At 40.3% G+C, this 14,228-nt stretch overlaps 1 protein-coding gene across 18 annotated transcripts in view; it reads right to left on the reverse strand.

The window, feature by feature from the left end:
* tbc1d5 (TBC1 domain family, member 5) overlaps positions 1-14,228 on the reverse strand; it is a 519,702-nt gene that overhangs the window by 22,565 nt on the left and 482,909 nt on the right. The window lies entirely within an intron of this gene.

Genomic DNA, 14,228 nt, shown 5'->3' on the forward strand with positions numbered 1-14,228 from the left:
CAAGTCAATTTTGTATCCACGTGATCTAACTTTACTAACCAGCCTAGCATGTGAAACCTTGTCAAAAGGTTTACGAAAGTCCATGTAAACAGCGTCTACCACTCTGCCCTCATCTATCATTTTTTGGTCACATCCTCAAAAAAAAACTCAATCTAGTTTGTGAGACACAATTTCCCACATACAAAGCTGTGCTGACTGACAGATACATCACCCAATCAGACTGCACTACACTCACAGAAACATTTTCCTTTTTCTCTTCCAGGACTAGATGGCAAACAATTGCAAGTAGTGGCACCTAATTCGGCTGAGGATAGGCACATATTCTCACCCTTATGTAGAAGATAGTGCTTGCTACTCTGTTGGTGCAGTCAAGACTGAGGCCACAAGAAATGATTGTCTACAAAAAGGTTTTCTACAGTAATATGTTGAGGAACAATCTACAAAACAGACTATTTTAGGTATATTACTGTGCAATGCAAATGGCTACTTTATAACCTTGTAAAGGAATCTTTAGGAAAGACTAATCAGAATATTATAGTCATCTAATTAATTTAGTGATGAATTCAATGGCTGCATGTCTGATGGCTGGTTCTATTTCATATGTAACTACACATGCATATAATCCTCCTTCTCCTATACTACTTTCTCCTCACCAAACACACTCCTAATAAACAGGAGCAGAAGTAGGACATATGGTCCCTTGAGCCAGCTTCAACATGATCTGTTTGTCTTTTGAACTCCACGTTCCTATCTATCTCCTGCATAACAAGAATCTATTCATTGCTTTCTTAAAATTTTCAATGACCCCACTTTTATTGCCTTCTGAGGCACAGTTTCAAAGCTGCACAACTCTCAGAAAAAAATTCTCAACTCTGAAAGGATGACCCCAACTTTAAAACAGTGCCCTCGGGATTTTGACTGATCCACAATAGGAAGCATCTTTTCCATGTCCACCTTGTCAAGACCATTCATGATATATTTCAACCAAATCACCCTTCACCGTTCTAAATTCCAATGGAAACAAACTGAGCCCATGCAATCTTCATAAGACAACTCACGTATTAATCTATTAAACCTCCTCTGAACATATTCCAAAGCATTTACATCCTCCCTTAAATAAGGTGATCTAAACTGAACACTTTATTCAAACTATGGTCTCACCAATACCCTATATAACAGATGTATGCTTATAAGAATACAGTAACACACCTGCCAGAAAGCCTACTGGCACTATCAAGGATCATGGAAAAGTACAACATCAACTTTGTACAAGTCTCTGCACGAACAGGAGTATTGAAATAGTCAAATAAGCCACTCAGTTGCATTAAAGTGTTATGGAGATTAAGCGGAATGAAACTGAATTAACCAACTGTCAAGAAATTTAGCACTGGAAGAAACAGCAAATATAGCCCTGTTGACCCTGAAAGGTCCTCCTTAATAACATCTAGTAGTTTTGTAGCAGCACTATTCCACAGTCATACTAATGGAATCAAAACTTCCCATATCCTTGATACCACCATCACCAATTCAGAATATGTCTTGATGCGTTAGCAGATTAGATCAGCACAGGTAGGAAAACAGTGGCATAGAGTCAAGATAGAGTTGCCTTAAGAGTTCTTAACAATGACTTCACATTCCATGCAATGCATTAAGTAGCCATTGTCAGACATTAATGAAGAAATCTTCAGCTAATTAACACCAACCCTCCAATGCCTCTTAGCTAATAAAGCATTACTCCTCCATGTTGAAACCACATGAAAGCACCGCCAAGGGTGGCAAGGCCATAGAAAGTACTCTGGCTGGTGGATTTCAATGTCCATCTCCAACAGTGGCTGGGAGGAAATAAAAACTGAGCTGGTTGAAGGGCAGAGCTACTGGACTGGATCTACAGCAGCTGGCAAGGGAATCAAAAAGAAGAAAAAGCCTCGTTGACCTCATCCTTAACAACTTGTCACAAATGCATCAGCCCAGGATAGTCAGTGACCACCATATAGTCCTTTTGAAGGCAAAGTCCCATCTTTGCAGTCATTCTTTCACAAGGTGTGGGTTCTGATCACAAAACTGACATGTTAGCGATCTCAAATTGCATTTGAACTGAGTGGCATGCCATGCCATTTCAGGGGGCACTTAACAGACAATCACATTGTTGTGGGCTGTGTTCTCTCTAATTTTCCTTCCAGCTGTGTATTCTTTGTGTGGCAGCGACTTCTGGAACCAGAAGACAATGTCACAATCGGTGATATCACTCTGGATGGAGCCTTTCAGTGGCTGCGCAGTGCACAGCTATGAAGCTTAGAGGCAACATTGATTAGGTCTGGAGTCACATGTAGGCCGGACAAGATTTCCATTCCTAAAGAACATTAATAAATCAGATGGTTTTATTACTATCGATGGTAGTTTCACAGACACCATCACTGTGGCTAGCTTTTGTCTCTTAATTTATTAACTGAATTCAAATTTTACCAGCTGCCACATGGCATGGTATTTACACCATGGTAAATGGGATAGATTACAAACAGATCTAGTAGCTCAAAACCTGACCATCCATAATGCTATGTGGATCATCAGCAGCAGCATAAATATATTCAAACACAATCTGTAACCTCATGGCCTAGTATATTCCCATTCTACTATTCCATTAAAATGGGTGATCAATCTGGTTCTATGGAGAGTCCAGCAGGTATGTCAAGATAAACACTAGGCATTCCTAAAGACTCAATGTGGTGAAGTACCTTTGCATGCCAAATAACATAAGCACTGTCTGACAGATTAACTGATCCCACAACCAACAGCTCAGAACTAAGTTCAACACTCTTGCCTTATTCAACTGTGAATGGTAGTGCACAGTTAATAATGGACAAATAGAGGGGGCTTAATAATTATCCCCATTCCTAATTATAGAACATAGAACAATACAGCGCAGAACAGGCCCTTCGGCCCTCAATGTTGCGCTGATCTGTGAACTATTCTCAGCTCGTCCCCTTACACTATCCCAAAATCATCCATGTGCTTATCTAAGGATTGTTTAAATCTCCTTAATGTGGCTGAGTTGACTACATTAGCAGGTAGGGCATTTCACGCCCTTACCATTCTCTGCGTAAAGAACCTGCCTCTGACATCTGTCGTAAATCTATCATCCCTCAATTTGTAGTTATGCCCCCTCATACACGCTGAAGTCATCATCCTAGGATGATAGTGGATATCCAGTGCACCAGCGCATTTGCAACCATCCATTTGTGGAGAATGGATGATTCAACTCTGCCTCCTCCTCAGCTCTTCAATGTCACAGATACCAATTTTCAGCAATTCAATTCACTTAAAGCATTAGATATGGCAAAGGCTAGAGGCACAGACAACGTTCTGGCAATATAAGAAAAGCTTTTATTCCAAAACTAGCCACAACCCCAACTATTTGGTCATATTCAGCTACAATACTGACAATTACCTGCCAAAATGGCAAATTGCTTAGGTACCTCCAGTCAACAAAAAGCAGGACAAATCCAACCCAGCCAATTACCAACTCATCAATCTACCTTTGATCATGAACCTAGTGATTGAAGACACATCAGCATTACTATCAAGTGGCATTTGCTCAGCAAGAACCTGCTCACTAACATTCAATCTGGATTCCATTAATAGACACTTAGCTTCTGACCTCACTGCAGCCTTGGTCCGAACAAAAGATAAAAAAGCGAACTCCAGATGTGAGGTGAGAGCGAATGCCCTTGACATCAAGGCAGGGTTTGACCAAGTATGGCATCAAGGAACCCTAATAAAATGGAAGTCAATGGAATTAGAGGAAACATTTCCATTGGTTAGACAAAGGAAGATGGTTGTGGCTGTTTGTGGTCAATTACTTCAGGCCCCTCCTGATAAAGAAAGCACACCTGTTGTTTTTTTCCTGTTCCATCACAAGCTTATCCTACACTGCTGCAGGTATTCCTCAGAATCTTCGGTCAAATCCCTTCCTTCAGGCATAAAGTCAGAAATGAAATGTTTACTTATGGTCGAACAATGCTCAGCATCATTTGCAGCTACTCAGATACTAAAGCAATCCATGTCCACATGCACTAAGACCTGAATAATGTTCAGGCTTGGGCTAATGTGGACAATAACATACTTGCCATACAAGTGGTAAGCAATGACCCATTCCAACAAGCGAAATAATCATTACACTTTCAATGGCATTACTATTGCTGAGTCCCTCACTCTAAACATCATGTGGGTTACCACTGAACAGAACCAGTCGTATAAATACTGTGGCTATTTGAGCAGAACAGAGGCTAGGAAATCTGCAGTGACTAACACAGGCCTGTACACAACATCCTCCATTTAGTAGGCAAAAGTGAGGACTGCAGATGCTGGAAACCAGAGTTTAGATCAGAGTAGTGCTGGAAAAACACAGCAGGTCAGGCAGTATCTGAGGAGCAGGAAAATCGATGTTTTGGGCAAAAGCCCTTCATTAGGAGGGCTGCATTCCTGACAAAGGGCTTTTGCCAGAAATGTCGATATTCCTGCTCCTCGGATGCTGCTTGACCCGCTGTGCTTTCCCAGCACCACTCTGATCTATCCTTTATTTAGTGTTCAGTAATAGTATTCAAACTGTGCTGACACTGCTGAAGTTTGGTGTAATAATATATGGTACAAATACAACTTTTGATCAAAGTCTAACTTTTGAAGGGTTAAATTACACAAGGGAACTAGCTGGATTCAGACTGGGTATTCTGATCAACAGCAGTTGGTCACACTTGACTTTCTCTCAACAACTCGGTTTATTTGGAGTCAGCAGAATTATTGCTAAGTTACGTTGGTGGATTCTGCTGAGAGGGAGATTTGGTTTGACTAAAAATGACACTGAAGTCTGGTTTTGAGTATAACAATAAAAAACCCCCAGAAAATGCAGTGAGGAGCTGGAGTATATGAGAGGCCTTGGGATATAGGAGAGACTAGATTACACTGATGTTTGCCCCAATATGTTCTTGTTGATGCTTATCTGACATTTGAGCTAAAGTTCAATGTTTCCTGCAGAGGATTTTTTCTGAATAAAAAAGTGATTGCTGGAGAAACTCAGCAGGTCTGACAGCATCTGCAGGGAGAAAGAAGAATTAACGTTTTGAGTAACTCTTCATCAGAATTTCATCAGGCTTTGTTCTGTTTCAGTTACATTGATTTTTTTAATATTATGTGCAGACAAGCAAGTTGTAGTGATGAAAATGAGTGAAACTGAGTGCAAATGTTGCTCTGGAATTTTACATAAATGTGGAAAAAACCACTGTGCCACCGTGCCGCCCATTGCCACCGTGCCGCCCAGACAAGCCGTGTGAAGACAAGCAAGTTGTAGTGATGAAAATGAGTGAAACTGAGTGCAAATGTTGCTCTGGAATTTTACATAAATGTGGAAAAAAACAGCTTAATGATTCCAATAAAGTCTCATCTCACTTAATGTAACCCATCCTATTATCAGAGGGTCTAACAAAATATGCATCTGAAAGACAAGAGTTTCCTAGTCTAGTTCAAAACAGGGTGCTAATATTAAATCCTTGGATTATGTATAATTTTGCACACACAGATATATAGCTGTCTTTAAATTCCTATTAAGGATATTAGACCACTTAAGGAAATAATCAGGGTCATGGAATGAGTGAAGATTTCTATGCCACATCCGATGTCTGAAAGTTAGTGTATGCCAGAAATCATATTCTCTATGCTCCTTTCTCCTTTTATGTTATAAATCTAACTTAAGAGTTTGTCGATCATAACGACATATGCCTGAACGCCTCGGTATTAATGTGAATCAACCATTAGGACAAGCATTCAATCTTTCACCAATGTTTTCAAGATCTTTCTTCAGCCATGTCAAAGTTACAATATTATATAGGAGAGCAAGCATCATCACCCATATTGCTCAACAATATTCGATCTAAAGGCAAATCTGCTAAATTTGTGTAAAAATCCTGAAATCATTTTTAAAATGCCTAGAACACACGGATGCCAGTCTTCACTGTCCAGTATGTTGAATACACCAATAAGGTTCAGAAATAATACAGAATATTGCCTTACTCCTGTTTTCAAACATTTATAGTGCTGGAGGAAGCCAACAGCCTTATGATGTCCCTGCTGGCTTCTTTGGGTCTGTTATCTCAGTTTGCTGGGTGGGTGGTTTACCATAATGCCAATAGTGTGAATTCAATTCTTGCACTGGCTGAGGTTACCATGAAGGTCCCACCTTCTCCAATTTCGCCCACACTTGAAGTGTGGGGGTGACGCTCAGGTTAAACTAACCACCAATTATTTCTCTTTGATGAGAGAGCAACCTGATGGCCTTCTGGGACAATGGCCATTTCTACTACAGCAATTAAAAGCTCGCGAACAGTCTCCTTCTTTTCAAGGTTTGGGAGAAGATTTGTAGCTCGGGTGCTCGTTGTTGTGGTTCTGTTCGCCGAGCTGGGAATTTGTGTTGCAGACGTTTCGTGGTCAAACCACTATAAATGCTGGAGGAAAGAACACAGAAGCGCGACAAGCCAAACAGAGAACAGCCAGGGAATTCCTAGAGGCACGGCACTCATCCACAGATTCAATCGATAAGCACATCGACCTGGACCCCATATACCGGCCACTGCAGCGGACAGCTGGAACTGACAACCGGAAGCGGCAGAGACAAACCACTATAAATGCCAGAGGAAATATCATAGAAGCGCTTCACAGGAGGCTCCCAAGCACTGAGGATGTCACCTAGACAGGGGACGAAACGTCTGCAACACAAATTCCCAGCTCGGCGAACAGAACCACAACAACAGTCTCCTTCTTTTGGGATTCGGATACAATCTATCAAATTCTTCCCTTAAAGAAATAATTGCCTCAGCCTCAACTGTGGCAAATCATTTAATGCTCCACCAAACTCCCTTCTCACTCTCTTAATTCTATTATTAAATCCATGACTCCTCAACACTAACTCTATCAATAATACTACCTTGTTTTAGTCTTTTCCTAACTAGGTAGACATGAAGATACTACAGTCAAAAAGTGTGGTGATGGAAAAGCACAGCAGGTTAGGCAGCATCCAGCAGCACACATTTTGACTCTGACCTTCTGCATCTGCAGTCCTCACTTTCTCCATGAAGATACTACAGTATACGTAGTCCAGTATTTTCTCCATTATCTTATCTGTGAAAAATAGAGTTCCATCTTCATTCCTGAGTTGTTACTACCCATCTAGATTAATCCAGTAATGTTTATTAAAAAACCTTTTTATTCCATTTAATATTGATTTATTGGCCTATTTAAACTTTCACTCTTAATTTTTACTTTCCCTCTCTATCTTTTCACAACACTAATTATATAAAAGCCTATTATGTAAGGCCTTTCAAATGGAAAACCAGAGCTTTGTGAAATAACTCTTAGTTTTCACATTTAGTTACTGTGCATGAACATGCAATTTTTAATTATTGATGCCTCTACTAGCAAAACCACCAATCTGCACTATTTTGTGATATTGCTTGACTGTTCTTAGTTGTAACATTTGATTCCCTGTATTCTGCGGTGAGTAGAGCTGTAATAATTACTTTAATTTCTTTCCCAACTCACTGTACAAAGGTAAGAAACAGTGGATATTGTGAACTGTGCCATTTACTGATTTAGCTGGGATTTAGCAATAGGCAGCCACCAGTTTTCTTAATTTCCCAAATGTCTGCCTTCTTCATCTCCCGCCCAATCACTTCTGTGTCTTATTACATATACTTTATTAGTATTTTCAAATGGATTCCAGTACTGGTACAATCAAGTAATTTTCAGTTCAGCTACTGATATTTAATTAGAATTAAAGAATTAAAAGGAACAAAATAATGTTCTTGACACAAAGCAAATGGTTTAAGTCAAATAAGTATGTTTTCATACTACAAATTTAAGGAATGCAATGCTACCAGTTGGCCAGTATGCCTTTAGAAATAACAGTACATGGCTCTAAACTTTGATTTGGTCGTTCTTCACTTGCTTGTTTATCCACTACAAAAAGGCTTACACAATAATCCAGTTCAAGATCACAAGACTAAAAATAGACTTTGATTTGTTTGAAATCCCTTAAATGAAATGGAATTGTTATTGCTATGACACAATCACAGCCTGGTTTGGGAGCATTTTACAAGAGAAAAACAAGTATGACCTTGCTTGTGATTGTCATATACTGCTTTTACAGCCGGCTGTGAGCTATTTCATCTGATGTGATTAACATTTAGCCATCACTAATAAGTGCAGATGTGGGCCTTTTGGTAACAACCATGACATTTGTGCAACTACAGGCAAACTAATTATAACACATTGCATGATTAACACTAAATATACTAAAGCAGACCTCTGCAGAAACATTTGTAGACGGTGCATATTTTTACGATATTGAACTTATAGAGCTGTTGAAATTGGATAAAAATTGCCTTTGTTCACCTAATTTTATCATAAAAATTTATTTCATCTGAGAATTACTATAAATACTTAGTAAATGTTTTTTTAAAAATCATAACTATTAATGAGTAAGTGTATTACTTTCGTTTGTATTCAACATTTGTGACACAAAAGCGGACACAATCAATTCAGTGAATTAAGATGCAAAAAAAAACTTTCCTCTAAGCCTTCACCAGTTGTCAGCAATTCATGCTCTTATAAAATCAATTTACTATAGTTCAAAACTAAAATCTGATTACCAGCTCCAGGTAACCATGATTTATTAGAAACACAATTTTCTGTCTGCATCTATCGCATAACTAATAACTGGAAATATGTAAATAATTTACAGCAGTGAAAGTTTATACTTTGTGGCTCTTAAGAACCAAGAGGATTTACACATAGAATCAGGAGGTATGGAAAGATGTCAAATGGATTTTTGCATCTACTTCTCCCTTTGATGCAGACACTGATTGGCCACAGTGATAGACAAAGAAACTCGGTTATTAGATGAGTTAAAACTTGTTAAAGGAGTTACTGGATAAAATGGCAATACATAAGGTTGGTAAAGGCAGGAGGACTAGGAAAAGACTCATCCAATGATATAGAAGGAAGAAAGAGGGAAAATTGCAGAAGCACTGACAATAATCTTTCAATCATAGATAAAAACAACTGAAAGAACTATTGATGCTGGAAATCTGAATGAATCAGAAACATTAACCCTGCCTTCTCTTCATGGATGCCGCCAGACCTGCTGAGATGTTCCAGCAATTTCTGATTTTGTTTCAATATTCCAATCTTCCCTGAACTCATAGTGGTGCCAGAGGACTGAAAAATTGCAAATATTATACACTGGTTCAAAAAAGTTGTAAAGATAAACCCAGGAATTACAGACCTGCCACTTTAACTTGGATTGTAGGAAACCTTTTAGAAACAATTATTCAGGATAAGATTAAAAGTCATATGGAAAAATATAGTTTAATTTGGAAAAGCCAGCATAAATTTATTAATTTATCTAATTAATCAGCTGCAGTATTTTGAAAAGTTAACAGAGACAGTACAGGGCACTTATGGTGATATGGAGTACATGGACTTCCTTACCTGAGGAATTATGTTCTGGTTATGGAGGGAATGCAACAAAAGTTACCAGACTGATTCCTAGGATGGCTGGATCGACGAAGAAAGGCTGGATTGATAAGAACTGCATTCACTGGAGTTTAGAAAAATGAGGGGGCATTTCACAGAAATCAATAACTTTTGAGCAGGACAAGGCAATATAAATGCTGGATGTTCCTGATGACTGGGCAGCCCAGAATCAGGGGTAATAGCCTAAGGATATGGAGTAGGCCAGTTAGGACTGAGATGAGGAGAAATGTCTTCACCCAGAGAGTGGTTAGTCTGAAGACTTTTTTGCCACAGATCGCATTTGAGACCACATCACAATGTTTTTAAGGAGTTAGATACAGTTTTTGGGGCCAAAGATATCAAAGGTAATGGGGAAAAAGTGGGAGTGGGTCACTGAGCTGAATGATCAGCCATGATCATATTGAATGGTGGAACAGTCTGAAGGGTTGAATGGGTTATTCCTGCTCCTATTTTCTATGGTTCTAAAAAAATCACCTTCAAGGGTTTCAGTGAACAAACTTTCACCTCTGCTCTTGCTCTTGTTCTTATCTGCTGCTGTAAATACAAATTGTGAACTCTGGGAACGCAAGATGAAGTTAAAACTACAATGTCAGCAGAATGAAGGAGCATTGATGTCAGGAAACAGAGTGGAGGACACATACCTGTCCGTGTCAGTGGGTTGAGGTGGAGATAGTTGAGAGCTTCAAATTCCTGGGAGTAAATATCACTTATAATCTGGTCCAGCTACTTCGACACTACAGTCAAGACAGCACTCCAATGCCTTCATTTCCTCAGAAAGCCAAGGAAATTTGGCATGTCCACAATTACTTTTACCGATTTTTATAGATACATCATAAAAAGCATCCTATCTGGATGCATCACTGTGTGGTATGGTAACTGCTCTGCCCAAGACCACAAGAAATTACACAGAACTGTGAACAGAGCCCAAACCATCACAAAAACCAGCCCTCCTTCCATTGATGCAGTCTATACTTTTCCCCTGCCTTGGGAAAGCAGCCAACATAATCAGAGATTCCTCCCACCCCATTTATACCCTCTTCCGTCAGGCGGAAGATACAAAAGTTTGAAAACACATACCAACAGATTCAAATATTGCTCCTTCCCTGTGTTATCACATTTGTGAAGAGACCCTTCATATATTAGAGTTGAACTTTCTCTGCAACCTCTCTGCTGCTGTAACACAACATTGTGCATTCTGTTCTATTACCCTGATGTAATTATGTAAGGTATGATTTGTCTGGATAACATGCAAAACAATACTTTTCAGTGTATCTTGGTACATGTGACAATAATAAATCAAATTAAATCAAAACAAAACACACTGAATTGAATTAAATTGAATTTATTGTCACGTGTACCGAGGTACAGTGAAAAGCTTTGTTTTGTGAACAATACAAGCAGATCACAGAGTTAAACAGCATAGATAAGTAAATAATAGGCAAAACAATGCTAAGAGTTTGAGAGTCCATTCAGTATTCTAACAACAGTAGGATAGAAACTGTTTCGAAACCATCTGGTGCATGCGTCTAGGCTTCTATACCTTCTCCCCAGTGGTAGAGGGTGTAGAAAAGCATTGCCAGGGTGGGATGGATCTTTGAGAATGCTGGTGGCCTTTCCTTGACAGCAGGCCTGATAGGTGGATTCTACAGATGGGAGGTTTGTGATTGTCCGAGCCAAGTTCACCACTCTCTGTAACTGTCTCCAATCTTGAATAGTACAGTTGCCATACCAGATAGTGATACATCCAAACAGAATGCTCTCGGTGGCATACCTATAAAAGCTGGCAAGGGTATTCACTGTCATGCCAGATTTCCTCAACTGCCTGAGGAAGAAGAGATGTTGTTGGGCCTATGTAACCAATGCGTCCACATGAAGAGTCCAAGAAAGCTTGTTGTTGATGACCACTCCCAGGAGATTGACACTCTCCAATCGTTTCACCTCTGTGCTGTTAATGTGTAGGGGGGCATGAGTAACACCCTGCCGAAAGTCAATAATGAGTTCCTTGGTTTTGCTGGCATTGAGAGCTAGGTTGTTCTCAGTGCACCATTTTTCCAGGTCTTCCACCTTCTGTCTGTAGTCTGTTTAGTCGCCATCTGAGATTCAACTGACTTTGGTGGTGTCAGGAAACTCAGGATCTAGTTGCAGAGAGTGGGGCTTAGCCCAAGATCACTAAGTTTAGTAATCAGTCTCGAGGAGATAATAGTATTGAAGGCTAAACTGTAGTCAATGAGTAGGATACTTACCTAGCTGTTCTTGGTGTCAAGATGTTTGAGGGAGAAGTGAAGGGCAAGTTATATGGCATCTGATGTGGATCTGTCTGACAGGCAAATTGGATTGGGTCAAGAGTAGTGGGGAGGCTGGAGTTGATTAATGACATGACAAGCCTTTCAAAGCACTTCATGACCACCGAGGTTAGGGCCACTGGGTAGTAGTCATTGAGACATGCTGCATGAGCCTTCTTAGGCACAGGGATGGTGTTGGCCCTCTTGAAACAGGGAGGAACAGTGGCCTGCTGCAGGGAGAGGTTGAAGATGTCCGAGAAGACCTCTGCCAGTTGATCTGTGCTTGCTCTGAGTGCACGGCCTGATATTCCGTCTGGTCCCATCACTTTCCTTGGATTCACACAAAGGAAAACTGATCTGACCTCTGATGCAGTGACTGTTGGAATAGGTTTGTCGGGCCTTGTTGGAATAGGTGTTACCTTTCTGCCGAACTTCTAGTCAAAACGAGCATAGAAGGCATTGAGATGATCTGGGAGGGATGTCTCATTGTCTGCTATCTTGCTCTGTCTCTTTTTAGATACTGTGATGTCATTCAGTCCTTGCCATAGTTGCCGGGTGTCTGTTTGAGTCTCTAGTTTGGATCAGTATTAGTCCTTGGCTGTCTTAATGGCTCTGCGAAGGTCATACTTGGATTCCTTATATTTGAGTGGGTCTCCTGATCTGAAGGCTTCACACCTGGTTTTTAGCAGATTCTGTATGTCCTGATTCAGCCAGGATATCCTCTTGTGGAACACCCAGATTGACTTCCTCAGTATGCAGTCCTCCACACATTTGCTGATAAAGTCTGTGACAGTGGTGACGTACTCATCCAAAGTACCTGCGGACTGTTTAAACATGGCCCAATCAGCAATTCCAGCCAGCACTGGAGTTGATCCTCTGCCTCCTCTGACCAGTACTAGACCTGTATGTGCGAGGGGGTCTCCTGCCTGAGCTTTTGTCTGTAAGCTGGGAGAGAAAAACACGGCATTGTGGTCGGAGTTCCCGAAATGAGGGCAGGGGATGGAGCGGTAGGCATCTTACATAGTGGTGTAAGCAATGGTCTGAAATGCTCAGGCTCCTGGTGGGGCAGGTAATGTTCTGGTGGTACTTGGGCAACACCTTCCTTCGACTGGCTTACTTGAAATCACCAGTTACAATAAACAGGGCCTTGGGGTGTTCTGTCTCCAGGGTGTTAGTGGTGGAATACAACCCATCCAGAGCTTCCTCAACCTTTGCTTGTGCTGTATGTACACAGCAGTTAATATAGCAGCAGTAAATTCCTGTGGTAGATAAAAGGGGTGGCATTTGATAGTGAGGAATTCAAGGTTTGGGGAGCACTGACTGCCCAGGGTTGCAATGTCTGTGTACCACAAGTTGTTGATTAAAAAGCAAAAAGCAAATTGAATACTGCTGAAGAAAAAGACACATTTTGTTCAAACTTTATATCTTTTAATCATTAGAAAAATTCACGAGAAAGACATGTCTCTGCTTTAGATGACATGTAAATGATAAATTCCAGATAGCAATCCAACAGCAAAGTTGGCAAATCCTTTTTCACTGACACTAATGCCAACTACATAGTTGCAGTCAACCTATGAATGCTTACAATGTCTGTTCAGAACTACTGCACACATGACATCAGAAAGTAGACATATCTGGGTGTCAGTCAATAGATGGGATTGAAGATATTCACTTCAGTTCAGAAACCAGTAAACTGGCATTGCTGAAGAGGAATATCAATTATTCAAATGAGTAATTTATTATAGGTAGACTTTGGTAAGTAAATAGAGAGAGCAAAGATCAAAATTGAACACAGTGGAAACTAAGTATAACTAACCAAGAATTTGAAAAACATTTATAGAATTATGAACAAGAAAAAACATTTGCAAGTATTTGATCAACACTGAAAACTACAGCTGAAGATAGGAGGAAACAAAGTAAGAGTTCTAATCAGAATTATGGACTTCAGTAAAGCATTCAACAAGGTTCCCCATGGGAGGCTGGTTAGCAAGCTTAGATCTCACAGAATACAGGGAGAACTAGCCATTTGGATACAGAACTGGCTCAATGGTAGAAGACAGAGGGTGGTGGTGGAGGGTTGTTTTTCAGACTGGAGGCCTGTGACCAGTGGAGTGCCACAAGGATCAGGGCTGGGCCCTCTACTTTTTGTCATTTACATAAATGATTTGGATGCGAACATAAGAGGTACAGTTAGTAAGTTTGCAGATGACACCAAAATTGGAGGTGTGGTGGACAGCAAAGAGGGTTACCTCAGATTACAACAGGATCTGGACCAGATGGGCCAATGGGCTGAGAAGTGGCAGATGCAGTTTAATTCAGATAAATGCGAGGTGCTGCATTTTGGGAAAGCAAATCTTAGCAGGACTT

The sequence above is a fragment of the Chiloscyllium plagiosum genome, chromosome 5 (genome assembly GCF_004010195.1).
Source record: "Chiloscyllium plagiosum isolate BGI_BamShark_2017 chromosome 5, ASM401019v2, whole genome shotgun sequence".
Taxonomy (NCBI): Eukaryota; Metazoa; Chordata; class Chondrichthyes; order Orectolobiformes; family Hemiscylliidae; genus Chiloscyllium; species Chiloscyllium plagiosum.